Below are 17,385 nucleotides of genomic sequence, written 5' to 3'. Positions count from 1 at the left end.
AATAAAATAAACTTAAAGTCGGAAAAATCACTATTAGCACATTCTAAAAGCAAATTATAATTAGACAATGGCCACTGTATGTTATTATATGTCTGTGTTGGTTTCATTAAAAGGTAACAGTTAAATTTCCCTATCATAAAAGCAGAAGTTCCACCTACAGAATCTCCTAAACTGTAGGCAAGAGATTGAAAAATGAGTCATCCGAACGACTATTACTTAACATTAGATACACTCTTATCTAAAATGTCATACTTGTTATTTTGCACTCTCTGGAGAAGAGTCCTCCACCTCCACCCTTGCCCATGACACTTATGATGTCACCACATCTTGTTGGAAAACAGTACATTGTGGTAGCCCTGTAAATGTACATTTGACTTTTGGTTATTACAAGAATCTGACATAGACATTAGTACAGCAAACTATTATTGTGGTTTTTCTGATGTATCTGGATGTTCCACTTATGTAATATTCCAAATTTAAAATCAGCTTCAAAGAAATTTGTAAATCAGTTGCTATTTCTGAGAACTGACATTATTATTTTCTATTAGATAATGGTTATAAAGTAACAATATAAAGTTTGGTATTTAGAAAAAAAAAAAAGGTAAATTAAGACTTAAAGGGGTATTCCTAGCTACATAATTATTTTTTAATTTGTAGATGATTAAAAGTTAAACATTTTTGCAAATATAAGTCATTAAACATTCTGCAGAGTTTTAAAGATTTTCTCTAACTTTCTTAGTGGTCACAGTCTGTTCTCTTGATCGGTTGCCATGGATACGACCACCAATGCAGAAACTTTCTAAGGTCAGAAAATCAGCTATGATTTCTTTATTGTGGCCGGGATATCTTCTGATACATGTAGTGTCCCTGCCTGATAACCCAGCTACAATAAGAAAATCATAGCTGGGCTCCTGACAAGTCCCGGACCATAGAAAGTTTCTGCTTTAGTGGTCGTATCCATGGCAACCGATCAAGATAACAGACTGTCACCACTAAGATGGTTAGAGAAAATCTTTAAAACTCTGCAAAATGTTTAATTACTTATATTTACAGAAATGTTTAACTTTTAATTATCTACAAATATAGATATGGTTATGTACATGGGAATACCCCTTTAAGTAGTTGATGGTATTAGCCATTGTGGCCAGGGTAATTTTGAAGAGGGCCTTTCACGTCCTCATAGATGTGCAGTATTATATACTGCTAGAAAGCCGAATGTTGGTTTTCCCAGTATGTAGCCCAGTGATGAAGATGCCATTAATTTCGGTGCAATGGTCAGGGGTCACGGTGTCCCCAGACTCACGTACTGCTAAAGGATTTCTGCTGTCTATGACAGTAGACAATCCTGGCACCATGTCTGAGGGGGGGATATCAAATCTGATCGATCAATAGCAGCTTCCTGCCACAGATCCAATGATAAGCATTGGTCAGTGATAAACATTTGTGACCAGCACGTGCTCAATTTTTAGCCGCAGTTTTTTTGGGGATTTTGTTTTTGTTTTCTCTTACTATTCCTGTTCACTCATCCTCCTTTCTCAGTGGCGTACCTAGCAAAGACTGGGCACTCAAGCAAATTTTTGACTTGTGTTCCATCCCCATGGCATAGCGCCCCCTTTCCTGGCCCTCACACAGTATAACACTCCATTTACACACATTATAATGTCCCAAAGTGGCGTCCAGACAGTATAATGTCCCATATCAGCGCCTCCACACAGTATAACGCCCCACAGTGGCCCCTGCACACTCACACTATTATGCCCCATTGTGGCCCCTGCACACACACACTATTATGCTCTATAGTGGCCCCTGCACATACTATTATTTCCCATAGTAGACCACCCATGAACAATTCCTTATTTTTTTAAATAAATTTATATAATATATATATATATATATATATATTCACAAATAACATGACAAAAACAATCAGGAAAGGGGAGGGAAAAGGAGGTAAGCAGAAAGAAGAGAAGAAAAAAAGAAAAGGAAAGCGTTCCAGCGCCCACGATCACACAGTCATATCCCGGACAATAAGCCAAGGCATGGGTGTCTTGAAGAGAGGCAGTGAGATCCTCCATAGCCCCATAGAAATAATGCCGAGGTGGAAGGGAAGGGGGTGGGGGGACTGAAAAATTCTGACAACTCTCTATAGACCCCATTCCGTAAGTCCCTCAGGCAAACACAGTCCCAGAACACATACAGAAGGGTCCCCACCTCTGAGCCACAGCGCCAGCAGAGGAGGAAGGGTACACTTTGTGCAGTTTAGAAAGAACGTGATACCAGCGGGCATCCTGATACTTACTGGCAACTGAACTCTCGAGAGCAAACTAGAGAAACCTGTTACAGTGAGAGTGACAGAGAGGCAAGTTCAGATCACCCATGAACAATTATTATACTCTGGGGTCTGGTTTCAGACCCCAGAGTATAATAATCGGAGATTAGGGGGAGGATACCAACATAAAAAAAAAGTTACTTACCTCTCCCGGGCTCTGACGTACTCCATGATACTTTTGGCGCTCTTCAATGTTGGACCAGACATCATGTGAGCCATGCCACTGTTGCAATGCATAATGATGTCACCAAGGAGGCTGGAAGACTGCTGGATCGCAGGAGAGGTAAGTAACAGATTATAGATTATTACAGTATGATAGCAGTGTTTATAGGGGTTCCCAGGCCCGTGGCCTCACTCAGAAGTTCCCGTGGCTGCTCACAGCCGCCTCCATTTCTGCAGAAGGGGAAGCTCAGGTGGCCGTGAGCAGGAGTGGGGATCAGTAAGTAAATAGGGCCCGTTACCTGCTGGCCCCCTAATGTCCCAGGCCCTGTGGCAGCCACTACCCCGGTATTTAGTCCACTATCCCTTCTCCATATACATTTATAAAAAAAAGAATCGACCTAACCTAACTATAACCTGCAGTCCAACTTGAGAAGGATATAGCAGTGATTTTCACAGTGAAAGATGTGCTAGCAGAGTTAGCTCAGTGGCTCTGTTCCCACTGAGTAAAGTGCCGCTCATTCTGACACGTAAACACGTCAGAGTGAGCGCTGTAAAACAGAATCCCATTGACTTCAATTGATTTCAATGTGTAGCGTGCGTAAGACGGCATCCATTGAAGTCAATGGGATTCTGTTTTACAGTGCTCACTCTGACACTCTTTACGTGTCAGAATGAGCGGCACGTTACTCCGTGGGAATGGAACCTAACTCTATTGGGAGGCTTTTTTTTGGAAGGTGATTTTGAGGCAGATTCAGCATCAAAATGCTCGCCAAATTCCTTCGTGTGAATGCAGCCTTAAGACCTGGGCCCCAGATGGCAGAAACGACATGGTTTGGCCGTGCCCTTTTAAAACCCCTAATGAATCCCATCCACACAAATATGTACAGCAGACACGTTGTATTGTAACGGGGTTAGCTAGGGATCGTCCCTAAACACAAAATACAGCAGGTAAACTCACACTTAGTTTCCCAGGAGCAGAGAGAGCCCTATTCCTTTGGGCTGTCTGCCCTTTTATACAGACACTTTCATGAAACCAGGAATTAACCCCACACATCTCAAAAACCTGGATGGCTGAATGGAGTAGAGCCACACCCAATACTCCCACTCCAGCAGCCAGAACTTTTTACCAGGGTTTTGGTAAGACCCATGAGCCAGGAGCACAGCTTTGATCAGCTGCAACTAGATTGTGTATGACAGGAACCTGGGAGAAATGTATACCCCTTCTACCACTTTTTCCCTGGTCCTGTCACAATATATGATATATATGATATATGATCATAGTTTCCTTTCTCCAGTGCTCTGGTGCCTCTCCGCACAGTCTGGTTGTTCTGATCCATTGTTGTTTTTCAACGGAAGTCCCACGGCATGTCACCTCTGAGGCCAATCAGTTAAAATGAACCAGAACATCATAGCCGGCAAGGAGTTTCACTTCAAGAAGTCACGGGACCTGCAGGACTGGATCGTGTTGTCAGGACACCGGTGTTCCCAGTATATTGTACAGACAGTGGTGTAACTAGGAATGGCGGGGCCTCGTGGCGAACTTTTGGCATGGGACCCTCCCCCCTTCCTGACCGACACTGAAGACCTCAACTAACTGACCCCTCGACGCATTCCTGCGCGCTCTATTATGCCCCATAGTAGCCCCTGCACATACTATTATGCCCCATTGTGGTCCCTGCACACAGTATTATGCCCCATAGTGGCCCCAGTACACAGTATTATGCCCCATAGTGGCCCTAGTACACAGTAGTATGTCCCATAGTGGCCCCTACACACAGTATTATGCCCCATAGTGGCCCCTGCACACAGTATTATGCCCTATAGTGGCCCCTGCACATACTAATATGCCCCATAGTGGCCCCTGCACACAGTATTATGCCCCATTGTGACCCCTGCACACAGTATTATGCCCCATAGTGGCCCCTGTACACAATATTATGCCCCATAGTGGCCCCTGCACACAGTATTGTACCCCATAGTGACTGTTGCACACAGTATTATGCCCACTGTGGACACCCATGAACAATTATTAAACTTTGGGGTCTTTTCATAATAGTATAATAATCAGAGGCCGGGGGGGATACAAACATTAAAAAAAACCACTGTTACTTACCTATCTCCAGCTCCGCTGTAGTCTTCAGTGGTGTCGGCCTTCTTTAATGACGTACTGACGTCACATGACCCGGGACATCACACAACTAGGGACGTGAGCGTGGAAAGGTAAGTAACACGTTTATTATGTTCCTTTACATTTCCGGGGCCTCCGATTATTATACTTGGGGGTCTGAAAATACTTATGAGGCCCGTAGCATCACTTACCGATAGCGAGTGCTATTCAAAACTGCCGTTTCGAATAGCATGCTCCCATAGGAAAGAATGGACACAGCCGGCGCGCAGGGGGTTAGGCGACCGGACGCCAGCACAGGCTGCGTGCCGGTTGCATCCATTCATTCCTATGGGAGCATGCTATTCAAAATGGCAGTTTCGAATAGTACTCGCTCATCTCTAGTGAACAATAGTTGCACATGATCAGGACTAGTAAGTAAGTGATTGTAACAGGAACTATGATGCTCAGACAGGTCTGCAAAAGGATGGTAAATTTGTATATGGTGTATAAAGTCCTATGTTGCAGAAGAACTGCCTAAGTGGATTTAGCAGAAGTGATAAGTATAAGCCCTTTATAATCCCCATTCATTTTGTAACCACGTCTAGGTTTATCTAAAAAAATAAACAAAAAACAAAAACCCAGCCCAATTCACCTTGGACGAACTAAAATGGCCACCGCCACATGTACAAATACAGAATAGACAAGTGTATTGTCAGTGTGACGGTCTAGCATCACCTGACATTCTCTCAGCCATTAGACAGTGGTAGGTGGACACCTTACTGTAACATTTCCAGCCACCACTTGTATAATGGCTGAAAGGATGTCTGGTTAGTCACTATGTGGCTGAGGCCACACATTGCAGAAACATAGGGTTTTTTTTGTTATAGTTTCTCCTGTGTTTTGTTTTTTTTTTCTTTTTTTGAGCCCAAACCAAAAATTACCACAAAAGGAATGGGAAATATATAGGAAGTACATATAGTTCTACCTTCTGCTCAATCCTGGCTTTGGCTCAAAAAAAAAAAATAAAAAAAATAAAAATCTGCAACAAAAAAAGCTGTGTTTCCGCAACGTGGGGCCTCAGCCTCTAGGTTACTGTAAACATGACCACAAGGCATTTGCAGTAATGATGGAGATAGCAAAGAATCTCGGATAGAATGAGAAAATCAAGTTAGGAATAGTAACATTTTATTAAATTTAATTAGATTTAAGCAATTATAGGCATATAGAGATAAGAATCATAGATAGAACAGAATGAGTGTGCATATCTGAGCTGTTTGAGCTTGACTGCTGCATTCCTGCTCTAATACAGAACTACAGACACAGAAAAAGGACAGGTAATTCATTCTCTTTCACTGCAAATAATCTAATTTTGTCTAAGGTTCGGTTCACATCTGCGTGTGGGGATTCTGTTCCCCTCTCCACATGAAAAATGCGGAGAGAAAAGTGTTGCATAGAAAACCCACACAGACCCCATTTTAGTTTATGGGGTCTGCAGGTTTCCTAAGGTAACTGCTTATTTATGCGGATTAGGTTTTCTTTTGGATGTCCCCAAGTGGACCCCTCGAACAGAAACCCAAACGCAGATGTGAACCTAGCCTAAGGGCCCCTTCACACGGCGTAAGCGCGCCGCTCATTTAGACACGTATACACGTGCCCGAGTGCGGCGCTTCAAAACAGAGCCCATTGATTTCAATGGGAAGCGCGCGTGTGAAGGGGCCCTTAGTCTGTTATGTAAATAAAGCAGTTTCATCTATATAGAGAGTGTTTAAAAGTAATTTAAACTTTTAGCAGCAAGTCCGGCTAGTGCTTCTGATTCCACCTACACTAATGGAAAAACAATCTCCATTATTTAGGCTAAAGCCCCACATAGCGTTTTTTTGTTGCAGTTTTTGCTGCGGATTTTTGAGCCAATGTCAGAAGTCGATTTAACAGAAGGGAATCAACTAAAAGCTTGCTTAATATTTTCCATTCCATTTCAATCCATTCCTGACTTTGGCTCAAAAAAAGCTGCAAAATCTGCAACACAAAACGTTGCGTTTCCACAATGTGGGGCCTTAGCCCAAAGTAGTTTTTTGTGTTGTTCACCCAATATAAAGTTTAACATCCTGCGCTAATCAGAATAAAAAATGTTATTTAATTGGGTGTTTTCTGCTCTGCTCACCCAATACACTTTGTGGTAGTAGTAGTAATTTGAAAACTATATTATTTCCTTAAGTGCTTTTTTTTTTTGTTGCATTCATATGCAAAGTATTACAGTTTGCATTAACCTAAAAAATATCCTGTTAATTAGGATGAGGCCCACAAGCGCATCATGGTTTTTCTTGCAGTGCTTTTTTGCTGCGGCCTGCTATGTAGGGCCTTAGCATTAAGGTGTTTTTTTTCCTTTCTGCTCATCCAATACACAGTGTAATCGTGTATTAATCTAAAAAAATGTTGAAGCATTTTTTTTGTTGCTACATACTATATGTACAGTCTCATAGTCTGTTCAAAAATCTAAAAAACAGTTATTTAAAGCTGACTTTTCTTGAAACGTTTCTTTGTAAGAAAAAAAAAGACAGTGTCACAATTGTTGCCAATCACTATTATAATTAAGCAATGTGCAGTAAAAAAAATGACTGGAAAAAAAATCAGAGCAGGTGACAAGCAAAAGGAAGGGGAGGAAGAAACAATCGTGCAAGCAACCACAGGAATGTGGGCGGTAACATCAACACTACTTCTGGTTTTGGTGGCATCGCCAGTAGCCACATCATTGTTGTACTTCCTGAGAATGAAGATAAAGTTTTTCATTACTTAGTTAACTCGTCTCAGTAACAGGAGGATATTGCATCCAAGATTGATGTGATCTTGAATTAGATTTTTTGTATGTTCCTTCTCCTCCATAACAGGTAATTTACTGCAGTGCCTTTCTGGGCTGTCATCTGTGTCTCCTTCTTCTTCACTGATCCCTGGTAATAATAATAATAAATTTTATTTATATAGCGCCAACATATTCCGCAGCGCTGTACAATTTGTAGGGTTCAAATACAGACAGAGAGAAAGTCATTTCACACACTGAAACTGAGGGCCCTGCTCGCAAGAGCTTACAATCTATGAGGTAGAGGGGGTGACACAAGAGGTAGCAGGGGCGGCATTGCTTATGCAGAGGTCAGACACTTTTGTAATAGAGGTGACTGTCATTGCATAAACTTAAAACTTTATGAGCCATCACTAGTGGTGTCCTTTAACATGTGGATAGAGCTTGGACCTATAAAGTTAGCCTGAAAAGACATCATATCATGTGGGGAAATGTGGGAGCGGGGACAGAGGAGGGTAAAATTTTGGGGATTCTAATTATAGTACGGAAGGGTTTACGTTAGAAATTGTGATAGGCCTGGTAATCATGTGGCACCTGCTGAGAAATCTATTTCACCTATCTAGAACAGTTTTCCTCCTATTTTTAATAGCTAGATGAGAATAATCATTGTGTGCAAGTAGAAGAGGAAGGCATGACTGTTGATGATGGAGATAGTAGTGGCAGAAGGTGTGGTAATACTACTGGTAATCATTCTGGTAGGGTAGCTAGGAACAAATATGGAGGTGGGAGCTATGAGGATGTGTAGGAATCCCATGGCCATAATGTCAGAAAAAAGTGGGGAAGACGATGACATTGTTGCTGATGATGATTCTTTTGCGGATAGGACCTGGCAACTGGGCCAGGGTGACAAGGTGACATCAGATGAAAAAGGTGACAGAAGTGATAATAATTCCAGTCAATGCAGCTGTCCAAAGAAACTTGCAGGATGGGGTAGTGACACTGGCAGTGGTCGTGGCAGATGTGTTTCCATGCTGCTATTATTAGTGGCAGCTGCTAAATGCAGTCATCTCCCATGTAGGAATTCTTTTCTACATTGCCAAACCATAGATCCATGGCAATGTACAAGATCTGCAAGCAGAAACTTAGCTATGGCCATGCAGGAATAAATGTAGGAACTCTATGTACTTACATGAAAAGGACTTTGGCAACAGCACTCTAAGGGCTCGTGCACACGGAGTTAACGTGAGCACATTTTAGAATGAAATCTTTTTGATGCGTTTTTTACACGTGTTAAAAATTTTATTGAAGTCAATGGGAGTGTTATTTTTACATGTGTATTCTATACACGTGTATTATGCTAAAATGTGCTCGTGTTAACTCTGTGTGCACGGGCCCTAAGGGTCCATTCACACGGAAGAAAATGGTGAGGAATTTGGTGTGGAATTTCAGCGCTGAAAAAAAAAGCCCATTGAAGTCAATGGGAGGCTTTTTTCAGCAATGAAATTCCATACCAAATCCCTCACCATTTTCCTCCGTGTGAATGGACCCTAAGGCTGAGTTCACATGGAGTTTTTTTTCAGGATTTTGAGGCCGGATTCGCCTCAAAACCCTGACCAAAAAGACAGCTTCCATTGAAATCAATGGGAGCCAGTCAGTTCTTTTTTTCCGGGAGCCGGAACAAACGGAAAAAAAAATGGACATCCTCATTCTACAGGCGGATTCACCTCGTGAATCCACCTAAAGACACTCCCTCCTCCCGACTAGGCCCATTGATTGGCGGAGTGAGGCGGATTCCGCTTCAAAATCCTGACCAAAAAAACTCTGTGTGAACTCAGCCTTAGGAAAAGTCAGACACCTGGCTGAAAATGTCTTACAAGTTCGTGGCGCCCTCCATCGGTAATGCTGGAATTCAATATGGTGTTGGCCCACCCTTAGCCTTGATGACAGCTTCCACTCTCGCAGGTATACGTTGAATCAGGTGCTGGAAGGTTTCTTGGGGAATGGCAGCCCATTCTTCAAAGAGTGCTGCACTGAGGAGAGGTATCGATGTAGGTCGGTGAGGCCTGGCATGAAGTCGGCGTTCCAAAACATCACAAAGGTGTTCTATAGGATTCAAGTCAGGACTCTGTGCAGGCCAGTCCATTACAGAGATGTTATTGTTGTGTAACCACTCCAGGGCCGCCATCAGGAATTTTGGGGCCCCATACAGCCTAAGTGTCTGCCCCCCCCCCCCCCCGCCATTTTAAAACTACCTTATTTTGCGACATACCAATTCTGTATTACATTTCCCTTTATTTAGCAGCATTACAAGGCTTAATCAGATTCTATTTGCAGGTAAAATCTGCTACGTGTGACAGCGCCTACAGAGAGCCAACACCATCTATAAGAGCTCTCCTAATAAATCCTCAGGGCTTATTCACATTGCGTTTTTGGCCTCCCTTGCCGGGATACGTTGGTAACCATTCAGAATCAGCTTATCCCTGCACAAAGAACTGGCCATTAAAAAAAAGGGGGCCTGCAGTTCTCCGTGCAGGGATAAGTGGGTAGCTGATTGTGACTGGTTACCAACGTATCCCGGCAAGGGAGGCCAAAAACGCAATGTGAACACTCCTTTAAAGTGAAAGTCCCACCCCCCAAAACAGGCTGCTATGCTAGTAGCATAGCAGCCTACATCATTATTAATACAAAGCACACATACCTTTGGAGCTATTGTGTGCTTTGTAGTTCTCCAGCTAAAAACTTATATATTATATATTATTGCCCCAGCTTCCTCGCCACAGTGCCGCACACCCGATGTCCCATCCCGCGCCGCGGGAAATTTAGCCCCACCCACTGTTATGTTGACTCCGACAACTCATTAATTTTTCATGTGCCCGCACACTGTATAATCCTCCTACAGTCACCTGTAAACTATATGTCCCCCCTCCGTCTCTCCCCCAGCTTCATATACACCCTTCATCTGCCTCCAGATTCATGTCCCCTCCATCTCTGCCCCCAGATTCATGTCCCCCTTCCATCTCTGCCCCCAGATTCATGTCCCCCCTCCATCTCTGCCTCCAGATTCATGTCCCCCCTCCATCTCTGCCCCCAGATTCATGTCCCTCCATCTCTGCCCCCAGATTCATGTCCCCCCAACTCTGCCCCCAGATTCATGTCCCCCCATCTCTGCCCCCAGATTCATGTCCCCCCATCTCTGCCCCCAGATTCATGTCCCCCCAACTCTGCCCCCAGATTCATGTCCCCTCCATCTCTGCCCCCAGATTCATGTCCCCCCATCTCTGCCCCCAGATTCATGTCCCCCCATCTCTGCCCCCAGATTCATGGGCAGAGATGGAGGGACATGAATCTGGGGGCAGAGATGGAGGGGGGACATGAATCTGGAGGCAGAGATGGAGGGGGGACATGAATCTGGGGGCAGAGATGGAAGGGGGACATGAATCTGGGGGCAGAGATGGAGGGGACATGAATCTGGAGGCAGATGAAGGGTGTATATGAAGCTGGGGGAGAGACGGAGGGGGGACATATAGTTTACAGGTGACTGTAGGAGGATTATACAGTGTGCGGGCACATGAAAAATTAATGAGTTGTCGGAGTCAACATAACAGTGGGTGGGGCTAAATTTCCCGCGGCGCGCAAAGCCGTGGAGACATAAATCTGGGGGCAGAGATGGAGGGGACATGAATCTGGGGGCAGAGATGGGGGGACATGAATCGGGGCAGAGATGGGGGGCATGAATCTGGGGGAAGAGATGGGGGGCATGAATCTGGGGGCAGAGCTGTGGAGACATGAATCTGGGGGCAGAGATGGGGGGCACATGAATCTGGGGGCAGAGATGTGGGGACATGAATCTGGGGGCAAAGCTGTGGAGACATGAATCTGGGGGCAGAGATGGGGGGCACATGAATCTGGGGGCAGAGATGTGGGGACATGAATCTGGGGGCAGAGATGGGGGACATGAATCTGGGGGCAGAGATGGAGGGGACATGAATCTGGGGGCAGAGATGGGGGGACATGAATCTGGGGGCAGAGATGGGGGGACATGAATCTGGGGGCAGAGATGGAGGGGACATGAATCTGGGGGCAGAGATGGGGGGACATGAATCTGGGGGCAGAGATGGGGGGACATGAATCTGGGGGCAGAGATGGAGGGGACATGAATCTGGGGGCAGAGTTGGGGGGACATGAATCTGGGGGCAGAGATCTCTGCCCCCAGATTCATGTCCCCACATCTCTGCCCCCAGATTCATGTCCCCACATCTCTGCCCCCAGATTCATGTGCCCCCCATCTCTGCCCCCAGATTCATGTCTCCACAGCTCTGCCCCCAGATTCATGCCCCCCATCTCTTCCCCCAGATTCATGCCCCCCATCTCTGCCCCCAGATTCATGTCCCCTCCATCTCTGCCCCCAGATTTATGTCTCCACGGCTTTGCGCGCCGCGGGAAATTTAGCCCCACCCACTGTTATGTTGACTCCGACAACTCATTAATTTTTCATGTGCCCGCACACTGTATAATCCTCCTACAGTCACCTGTAAACTATATGTCCCCCCTCCGTCTCTCCCCCAGCTTCATATACACCCTTCATCTGCCTCCAGATTCATGTCCCCTCCATCTCTGCCCCCAGATTCATGTCCCCCCATCTCTGCCCCCAGATTCATGTCCCCTCCATCTCTGCCCCCAGATTCATGTCTCCACAGCTCTGCCCCCAGATTCATGTCCCCCATCTCTGCCCCCAGATTCATGTCCCCACATCTCTGAGAAACAGCAGACATAGAATGACTGCTGCGGGCGCCAGGGGGCCGGCACACGGTGGCGGGCCAAAACCGGGCCCCCCTCATTTTTAAATTTGGCCGGGCCCCTGACGCCAGTAGCAGTAGTACTGGCCTATCGGCGGCCCTGAACCACTCCACCACAGGCCGTGCAGATTCATGTCCCCTCCATCTCTGCCCCCAGATTTATGTCTCCACAGCTCTGCCCCCAGATTCATGCCCCCCATCTCTGCCCCGAGATTCATGCCCCCCATTTCTGCCCCCAGATTCATGTCCCCCATCTCTGCCCCCAGATTCATGTCCCTCCATCTCTGCCCCCAGTGTCATGCCGTCCTCTCCTTCATCTGCCCCCAGTTTCACGTTCCACATTAGACTTACCTTCTCCTTCGTTCCCCCGCTGCTCTCTCGGCGCCTCTCTCTCTTACTGGCGCACAGTTGTAGACGCGATGTGACGTCATCACGCTGCTGCCGCCGGTCTCGCTGACACATATGCGGCTGAAGCGAGGAGCTGACCTGTGTCAGCTCCTCTCTTCGCTGCTGCCGCCGGTCTCGCTGACACATATGCGGCTGAAGCGAGGAGCTGACCTGTGTCAGCTCCTCTCTTCGCTGCTGCCGCCGGTCTCGCTGACACATATGCGGCTGAAGTGAGGAGCTGACCTGTGTCAGCTCCTCGCTTCAGCCGCATATGTGCCAGCGAGAGAGGCGGCAGCAGCGAAGAGAGGAGCTGACACAGGTCAGCTCCTTGCTTCAGCCGCGTATGTCTGCAACTCAGATCTGCGTCCTCTGGACGCAGATCTGAGTTGAAACAGCAGACATAGAATGACTGCTGCGGGCGCCAGGGGGCCGGCACACGGTGGCGGGCCAAAATCGGGCCCCCCCCATTTTAAAATTTGGCCGGGCCCCTGACGCCAGTAGCAGTAGTACTGGCCTATCGGCGGCCCTGAACCACTCAACCACAGGCCGTGCAGTATGAACAGGTGCTCGGTCGTGTTGAAAGATCGCCACATTGTGTACCATGATTCGTCACTCCACACAACACAACGTTTTTCCACTGTTCAATCGTCCAATGTTTACGCTCCTTACACCAAGCGAGGCGTCATTTGGCATTGACCTGCGTGATGTGTGGCACTCAATCACCTGACCACATTCGAAGTCCATAAGTTCCAAGGAGCGCCCCATTCTGCTCTCTCACAATGTCTAATGTCTACTGAGGTCGCTGATATGGAGTACCTGGCAGTAGGTGGCAGCACAATGCACCTAATATGAAAAAACATATTTTTTGGGGTGTCTGGATCACATAGTGTATGTCAATGATTCAGCTAGGGGAGGAGGCTGACCCTTATTTTTGTAAACACCAAAACAACAACAAAAATTAAGCCATACCAAACAACTCCAAAGAAATTACATAAAATTTCTAAATTTTATTGATGAATATCATAAAAGATAATTTCAGCAGGGCGGATGTAACATGCCACATGGAAACACACACAAAATAGGGACAGTAGCAGGCCAATAGCACATACACATATATAAATCTAGTAATAATGAGTATCGCCTGTGTATATGTACCTCCAAACCATACAACATACAGGATGCAGGCCGGGGTCATGAGACGTCAGACAACTAGGCTTAAGCCTGCCTGGATGGTGGAGAGATAAGTAACCCCTGAGTATAATGATAGCAGCGGTAGTTACGCCACTGTATGGGCAAAAATTTCTATAAAATCATTGCTTTTGCAATATAACCATCATGCATATCTAAAAAACCATCAGCAAGCACCTTTTACCCCCCAAAAAAGGCAATTTTTGGAGCATATTAAATGTCAAAAATGCATAAAAGTGAGTGGCCTTTGCAGTGTATAGTTAAACTAGGGGTTTCTATCCACTGCTTACCATCAGTTTTTTCATAGACATAACTTTGGCTGGGTTTGCCTAACGCTAGGTTCACACCAGCGTTCGGGTCTCCGTTCTGTGGTTTCTGTCAGACCGGGTGCGGCAGTGAGCGGTGGTGAGCAAGGGGGACATGACTTTGGGATGGGGGAACCAATAACTCCTGCAGTTTCTTCTTCGTGCAGTAGTTTTATAGATTTATACAGACTGGGTCAGCTTTAAGAATATATCGGTGTATATTCAGCTTTAGGAGTATATATCAGTGTATATTCAGCTTTAGGAGTATATATCTGTGTATGTTCTGCTTTAGGAGTATATATCTGTGTATATTCAGCTTTAGGAGTATATATCTGTGTATATTCAGCTTTAGGGGTATATATCTGTATGTTCTGCTTTAGGAGTATATATCTGTGTATATTCAGCTTTAGGAGTATATATCAGTGTATATTCAGCTTTAGGAGTATATATCTGTGTATATTCAGCTTTAGGAGCATATATCTGTATATTCTGCTGTAGGAGTATATACAGTCCTATGAAAAAGTTTGGGCACCCCTATTAATCTTAATCATTTTTAGTTCTAAATATTTTGGTGTTTGCAGCAGCCATTTCAGTTTGATATATCTAATAACTGATGGACACAGTAATATTTCAGGATTGAAATGAGGTTTATTGTACTAACAGAAAATGTGCAATATGCATTAAACCAAAATTTGACCGGTGCAAAAGTATGGGCACCTCAACAGAAAAGTGACATTAATATTTAGTAGCTCCTCCTTTTGCGAAAATAACAGCCTCTAGTCGCGTCCTGTAGATTTTAGTCAGTTCCTGGGTCCTGGATGAAGGGATTTTGGACCATTCCTCTTTACAAAACAATTCAAGTTCAGTTCAGTTTGATGGTCGCCGAGCATGGACAGCCCGCTTCCAATCATCCCACAGATGTTCAATGATATTCAGGTCTGGGGACTGGGATGGCCATTCCAGAACATTGTAATTGTTCCTCTGCATGAATGCCTGAGTCGATTTGGAGCGGTGTTTTGGATCATTGTCTTGCTGAAATATCCATCCCCAACGTAACTTCACCTTCGTCACTGATTCTAGAACATTATTCTCAAGAATCTGCTGATACTGAGTGGAATCCATGCGACCCTCAACTTTAACAAGATTCCCAGTGCCGGCATTGGCCACACAGCCCCAAAGCATGATGGAACGTCCACCAAATTTTACAGTGGGTAGCAAGTGTTTTTCTTGGAATGCTGTTTTTTTTTGGACGCCATGCATAATGCCTTTTTGTATGACCAAACAACCAAATCTTTGTTTCATCAGTCCACAGGACATTCTTCCAAAATGAAGCTGGCTTGTCCATATGTGTTTTTGCATACCTCAGGCGACTCTGTTTGTGGCGTGCTTGCAGAAACGGTTTCTTTCTCATCACTCTCCCATACAGCTTCTCCTTGTGCAAAGTGCGCTGTATTGTTGACCGATGCACAGTGACACCATCTGCAGCAAGATGATGCTGCAGCTCTTTGGAGGTGGTCTGTGGATTGTCCTTGACTGTTCTCACCATTCTTCTTCTCTGCCTTTCTGATATTTTTCTTGGCCTGCCACTTCTGGGCTTAACAAGAACTGTCCCTGTGGTCTTCCATTTCCTTACTATGTTACTCACAGTGGAAACTGACAGGTTAAATCTCTGAGACAACTTTTTGTATCCTTCCCCTGAACAACTATGTTGAACAATCTTTGTTTTCAGATCATTTGAGAGTTGTTTTGAGTAGCCCATGATGCCGCTCTTCAGAGGAGATACAAATAGGAGAACAACTTGCAATTGGCCACCTTAAATACCTTTTCTTATGATTGGATACACCTAGCTATGAAGTTCAAAGCTCACTGAGGTTACAAAACCAATTTTGTGCTTCAGTAAGTCAGTAAAAAGTAGTTAGGGGAATTCAAATCAATAAAATGATAAGGGTGCCCATACTTTTGCACCGGTCAAATTTTGGTTCAATGCATATTGCGCATTTTCTGTTAGTACAATAAACCTCATTTCACTCCTGAAATATTACTGTGTCCATCAGTTATTAGATATATCAAACTGAAATGGCTGCTGCAAACACCAAAATATTTAGAACTAAAAATGATTAAGATTAATAGGGGTGCCCAAACTTTTTCATAGGACTGTATCTGTGTATGTTCTGCTTTAGGAGTGTATATCTGTATGTTCTGCTTTAGGAGTATATATCTGTGTATGTTCTGCTTTAGGAGTATATATCTGTGTATACTTTGCTTTAGTATATGGTGCTTAGTGTGTTACTGTAGGGAGGGAGGCGTTACGAATAGATGTCACTTCCTGTCTCACCCATCTTCATCCTCTTTCTCATCACAAGACCTGGATGAAGCATTTCCCGCCCTCCCGCCCTCTTTGCATCATTATGTTACACTTGTTTTTTATTTTTATTTTTCACATTTTCCTGTCTAATGTATTATTGTATCATTGCTTTGTTACTGTAATTGTGTATTTGGCTCTATATATTCAATTATGAGATGACTTTGATGAGTTATTGTTGGGCATTATCCTTCTAAGCCCAAGGGAAGGGCAGCCCTCCAGCCATGGTTCCCTAGAGGTTTCCTCCACAGGGGTTTTTCCTCCCCTGAGTGCTGTAGGATGACTCTTTGTGAGTCGGGGGTTTGCCATTATTTAGTCAGTCGTGGGTAATAAAGTGTTACGTGTCACATGGTCCATTGATAAACTGTCACAGCTTTACTTTTGCGGTTGAGGAGTCAGGTGGAAGTTGCAGGCAAGTAATTGTAGTCTTATTTTAACTAATAGAGGAGGTTAAACCTCATGGTGGTGAACAGGCTGAGCTTTGGAAATGGCCAGCCTGAAGGATGTCGTAATAGTAACGTCATCCAGGGGCGGGTACAGTGGTTAAGCACAGGGTCGTTGGTGCCCTTAAAGTGTACTGGCTCTGCTAGAATTGCAAGCCGGAGCGTGCTGCCCCCCTTTATTTATTTATTGCTGTCTGGCTGGGTGCTGTATGTCAGACAGCTGGGGATCTCACAGTATTCGTGAATCGCAATGGTCTAGCACTTCACCTGACTCCTTCTGTCATTGTTTTACTTCTGTGAGTTTAATAAAGCTGTGGCCATTTTGACAACCAAAATAAAGTGTTTTGTGCATTTATTCCAAAGTCAATATTTACTGTAGTTTGGGTGGTTTTAGGAAGGAGTGAGGGACATCCCATATCCAAAGTCATGTATCCAGAGGATATACCTACTGTATGTTTGTGTGTGGGAGTGGTGGTGGTGGTGGGGTTAGATAGATAGATAGATAGATAGAT

General features: G+C 44.8%; 1 protein-coding gene across 1 annotated transcript in view; it reads right to left on the bottom strand.

Moving 5' to 3' along the window:
- Positions 1–5,660: 5,660 nt before the first annotated feature.
- Positions 5,661–17,385, bottom strand: part of ANKLE1 (ankyrin repeat and LEM domain containing 1) — a 315,425-nt gene continuing 303,700 nt past the window's right edge. The window contains exon 10 of the mRNA XM_075282013.1: positions 5,661–5,680. The gene's annotated coding sequence lies outside the window, so the exon portion shown is untranslated. The remainder of the gene's footprint in view (positions 5,681–17,385) is intronic.

Source organism: Leptodactylus fuscus, chromosome 1 (genome assembly GCF_031893055.1).
Source record: "Leptodactylus fuscus isolate aLepFus1 chromosome 1, aLepFus1.hap2, whole genome shotgun sequence".
Classification (NCBI taxonomy): Eukaryota; Metazoa; Chordata; class Amphibia; order Anura; family Leptodactylidae; genus Leptodactylus; species Leptodactylus fuscus.
This window is presented reverse-complemented; position numbering and strand designations above follow the sequence as displayed.